Source organism: Muntiacus reevesi, chromosome 5 (assembly GCF_963930625.1).
Source record: "Muntiacus reevesi chromosome 5, mMunRee1.1, whole genome shotgun sequence".
Lineage (NCBI taxonomy): Eukaryota > Metazoa > Chordata > Mammalia > Artiodactyla > Cervidae > Muntiacus > Muntiacus reevesi.
Genome location: NC_089253.1, coordinates 23,880,766 through 23,886,296, shown reverse-complemented (window position 1 = coordinate 23,886,296; position 5,531 = coordinate 23,880,766). Strand labels below are relative to the sequence as shown.

General features: G+C 46.8%; 1 pseudogene; it reads left to right on the top strand.

Annotated features, from left to right (window-relative positions):
• Window positions 1–2,214: 2,214 nt before the first annotated feature.
• Window positions 2,215–2,534, top strand: LOC136169208 (ubiquitin-conjugating enzyme E2 variant 1 pseudogene; annotated as a pseudogene).
• Window positions 2,535–5,531: the final 2,997 nt, after the last annotated feature.

Here is a 5,531-nt window from a genome sequence, read left to right as displayed (position 1 = left end):
ACCTTTCCTACCTCCTGAGAAGCCTGTATGTGAGTCAAGGAGCAACAGTTAGAACCAGACATGGAACAATGGACTGATTCCAAATTGGGAAAGGAGTATGTCAAGGCTGTATATTGACACCCTGCTTATTTAACTTGTATACAGAGTACATCATGCAAAATGCCATGTTGGATGAAGCACAAACTGGAATCAAAATTGCCAAGAGAAATATCGATAGTCTCAGATATGCAGATGACACCACCCTTATGGCAGAAAGCAAAGAGGAACTAAAGAGCCTCTTGATGAGGACGAAAGAGGAGAGTGAATTAAAACTCAACATTACAAAAAGGAAAATCATGACATCTGGTCCCATCACTTCATGGCGAATAGATGGGGAAACAATGGAAATGGTGACAGACTTTATTTTGGGGAGTTCCAAAATCACTGGGAATTGTGACTGCAGCCATGAAATTAAAAGACACTTGCTCCTTGGAAGAAAAGTTATGACAAAGAGTAGAGACATTACTTTGCCAACAAAGGTCCATCTAGTCAAAGCTATGGTTTTTCCAGTAGTCATATATGGATGTGAGAGTTGGGCCATAAAGAAGGCTGAGTATTGAAGAACTCATGCTTTTGGACTGTGGTGCTGGAGAAAGACTTGAGAGTTCCTTGGACTGCAAGGAGATCAAACCAATCAGTTCTAAATGAAATCAGTACTGAATAATCATTGGAAGGACTGATGCTGAAGCTGAAACTCTGATACTTTGGCCACCTGATGTGAAGAGCCAACTCATTGGAAAAGACCCTGGTGCTGGGAAAGATTGAGGGTGGGAGAAGAGGACGACAGAGGATGAGATGGTTGGATGGCATCACTCACTTGATGGACATGAGTTTGAGCAAGCTCCAGGAGATGGTGAAGGACAGGGAATCCTGGCGTGCTGCAGTCCACTGGGTCACAAAGAGTCGGACACAACTGAGTGACTGAACAACAATGTGATATGTATGGATTAGATGGCTCAATGGTGTGGAGATGTCTATAGACCAAAATGGTCTATAGCGCTGATGCAAGCCTGCTCAAAAAATCAACATGATTTTTATGGAATTGACAAGATAGTTTTATAATGTATATTGAAATGCAAAAGATGAAGCATAGCCAATGAGGAAGAAGACCAAGAAGAGAGAATTCTCTACCAGAGAACAGGACTTTCAAAGATCATGAAGTCAGTGTGGTATTGGTGCAAGAACTCACAGATCATTCAAGGAAACAGAATAGACCTTCCCCAGATAAACCCGGCACATCCTTGCTTTACTGCATGAAATAGTGAATAACATCTCAGACCAAAGGACCTAATTTATGGAGACCTCATTGTAGTTTTGATTTGCATTTCTCTGATAATTAGAGATGTTATGCATCTTTTCATGTGCCTGTGGGCCATCTGCATGTCTTCTCTGGAGAAGCATCACAAGGCATGTGCTGGAGCAGACACTGTCGATGCCTTGATCCACAGCCCTGGGTTCACCTGAGTCTGCAGCGGACAACTGATGCTGACAGCATCCCACTGCAAGGCTCTGCATCTGAGACCTTTCTCTGGTGCCGCAGAAGCGTGTCCACTCAAGTGCAGAGCAGCTCACAGGGGATTTATGCTCTTGGGGACAACCTGCAACCACTAAGATACAGTTTCCCATCCCTCTGTGGGACGAGTGGGAGGCACATTCTACAGAGCTCTGTGAAAAGTGAAAGTGTCAGCCACTCAGTCATGTCTGATTCTTTGCGACCCCATGGACTGTAGCCCATCAGGTTCCTCATCCATGGAATTCTCAGGCAAGAATACTGGAGTAGGTAGCCTTTCCCTTCTCCAGGGGATCTTCCCAATCCAGGGATGGAACCCAGGTCTCCCACACTGCAGGCAGATTCTCTACCTTCTGAGCTACTGGGGAAGTGCCATAGAGCTCTTTAGAGGCTCCCCAAATGGGGTTGATGGATCCCGGTTGCCCACAGCAGCAGTCGAGGAACGATTTATTGGCTTTCTCTCTTGTCACCTTGCTGGTGTACGGGTGAGACCACTAGAATGAGTCCAACCTAAATTCCGTGCCCCAGACGCCTCCCCTGCCTCAAAAGTGCTTCTCTCACAGGTTAACAATCTACACTCAAGTCCTTTCTTGGGATCTGATAAGACAATCAGCAACTGCAGTCTGAGTTGTAATTAAGGATTGAATTATGTTCCCTAAAATCATATGCTGATCTTGAGCAAAAGTGACACAAGATGGCAGCCACCATGGGCTCGGACAATTTATGAAAACCAAATATACAGCCTTAAGATAGAACGTGGACCTAGATATCCAGAAGAAGCCCCTTGTAAGATCTGTAACAAAATTTAATCTGAATGGAGTTAATAATTCTAATGGAGTGGTGGACCCAAGAGCCATATCAGTGCTAGGAAAGTGGCGGAATTCATGTAGCATCAGAGTTGTCCTTCAAGAGCTCCGGCCCCTAATGATGTCTAAAAATATGAAATCTCTTCAGCCACCCTGAAGGACAGTATTACAGCAGTTAATCAAAAAGAAAAACCATAGGCCTCCCCTACCTCCATTCGATTTAAGCAGTCTCCATTTTCCGCAGTAGTAAGTTTTCTAGAAATGGCGTATAGATCTCAAAGTACAGGAAAGGGACCTCCCAATCAAAGGCAGCTTAAGATACTGTTGTTGTTCGATTGTAACTGATACTAATTTTTTGTCCACTTGAAATATATGTTGTGCTATAACAACAACAAAAAAAATGTTAAAATGCTAACTCCCAGTACCTCAGAACGTGACCTGATTTAGAATCAGGGTCTTTGCAAGTGTAATTAATGAAGAAGAGGTTCTGCTGCAGCAGGGTGACCCTTAGTCCACTATGCCTACTGTTTTTATACGAAGATAACAGGAGGATATGAGGGACGAGGGCCACGTGACGATGGAGACAGAGACAGGAGTTGTGCAGCTGCAAAGCAAGGAACACTGGGATGGCTGCTGCCCGCTCCCACCAGAAGCTGGGAAGAGGTAGGAGAGGATTCCACCCAGAATCTTAGAGGGAGCACAGCCCTGCCAACACCTAGCTTCAGACGTACAGCCTCCAGAACTGAGAAGGAATAGCTTTCTGTGGTTTGCAGCCACCCAGTTTGAGAGACTGAGTTACGGAAGCTCTGGGAAAGAAGTACACTTAGATACCCAACAGAAATACATGAATACAGATGTTGTTATTGTTCAGTCACCCAGTCGTGTCCGACTCTTTGCACACCAGGCCTCACTGTCCCTCACCATCTCCCAGAGTCTGCCCAAGTTCACGTCCATTGCATCATGGACATAGTGATGCCGTCCAGCCATCTCATCCTCTGACGCCCTCTTCTCCTTCCGCCTTCAACCATTCCCAGCATCGGAGACTTTTCCAATGAGCCGGCTGTTCTCATCAGGTGACCAAAATACTGGAGCTTCAGCTTTAGCATCAGTCCTTCCAATGAATATTTAGGATTGATTTCCCTTAATATTAACTGGTAGCATACTGGACACCTTCAGACTTGGGGGACTAATCTTCTGGTGTCATATCTTTTTGACCTATTTTTATACAGTTCATGAGGTTCTCACGGCAAGTATACTGGAGTGGTTTGCCATTCCCGCCTCCAGTGGATAACGTTTTGTCAGAACTCGCCGTTATGACCTGTCTGTTTTGGGTGATCCTGAATGGCATGGCTCTTGGCTTCATTGAGTTATGCAAGCCCCTTCGCCACAACAAGGCAGAGATTCAAGAAGGGTTGAATACATATATGAACCAAGAAATATACAGAAATGTTCAGAGCAGTTATCGTGGTCAGTACAAGACCTGAAAACAGTTCCCACATCTGCTGACAAAATTGTGATGTCAATGTCCTCCAGCTGTGAAAATATTTGTGGGTGGGTGCTGAGTGAATGCTGAGTGAGAGCAGTCAGAACAAAATGATGCTCAATGTGATTCCATTTACATAAGTTCACACTACCGTCAGGCGTGGGCACACATGTAGGTTCGTAAAACTATTGGGTCAGCCAAAAAGTTTGTCCAGATTTTTTATAATATCTTTTTGGCCAACCCAATACAAAGAAAAGCAAGAAGGACAAGGACAGCGGTCAGGAAAGGTAAGAGGCTGTGGGTTGCTGGTGGCATCTTTTTTTGGTGACTTGGGTGGTGGTTTTATAAGCAGCTGCTTTTGAAATAGATCATGGAATTATGCATCGTTGGGTACTTTTTCCTGTGAGTGTGATACTTCACAATGAGTTTGTACAAAGTAGACGCTACCCCAGGTGCCCACGTGGCCACGGCACCCAGTGAGTGCCGCAGGGCAGCGGAGAATGGTGCTCCTGGTCGTGAGCAGACTGAAGTTCCTGAATCCAGAACTGAAGGGCATTTGCTGTGTCCACCTTGACACTAACCCATGTGTGAGCTTGCACAAGGTGATGTCGGTTCCCTCCACCTCAACCCCCTTGGAGGTAATGTGAGGCTAACCACACCTGTCTTTTGGGATTCAGGGAGGAGATGCATCCGGGGGTGCTGGAGGCTGCAAAGAACTTACGCCATCTTCCTCATCCTCCCAGCTCCAGCTCCCCTGGCCCTGCCATCTCTGCAGTGTGCCAGGGAATGGAGCGCCTCATGCCGCATCTCATCTGCCGTCAGATGGCAGAACCGGATCCAGTGAGGGAGGAGGCGGAGAGGCCCGTCTGGAGCCCAGACAAGGGGAAATGTCCTGAAGGCCAGGAGTAGGGACCAGGCTGCTGTTTAAGACAGTAAGTGCCCCATCATCATGGGAGCAAGCACAGGCTTGGGGACCCCCTGACACAGCAGCGGAGGGATGCCAGCCCTGGTTGGCAGATGAGTTCTGGGAGGTCTCTGGAGCTTACTTGGCAAGATCGCTTCAGACAGGGCACAGTGGGAAGAGCATTGCTGTCTAGAGCCCTGAATGCCTGGCTCCCATCCTGGTGCCTCCCTCGGATAAGGACCACCTATTCTCAAGGCCATAGTTTTCCCATCTATTTAATGGACTAGCTCAGTGTTTCCTGACTACCCCTAGCCCAGGAACCACGTGGCCTCCCTTTAGTGCGTGGGGAATCAGAGTGTGTGGACGGCAAGTCCTCTCCCAGTTCCTGCCATTCCAGGCGGCAATTAGGGGCAGCATTTTCTACTCATAGGGCTTCCCTGGTGGCTCAGATGGTAAAGAATCTGCCTGCAATGCAGGAGATCTGGGTTAGATCCCTGGGTTAGGAAGATCCCCAGGAGAAAGGAAATGCAACCCACTCCAGTATTCTTGCCTGGAGAATCCCATGGACAGAGGAACCTGGCAGGCTACAGTCTGTGGGGTCACAAAAAGTCTGACACAACTGAGCGACTATCACTTTCACTTTCTACTCATAATGGTCACGAGGGGGCAGCAAAGCCCAAGCAATGCCAATTCGCCATTGGAATGGAGTTGCGTTCTTGGCAAAAAAATTTTTTTAAAGAATCTATTTTTTTTCAATTATTCATTTATTTATTTGGCTGCGTTAGGCCT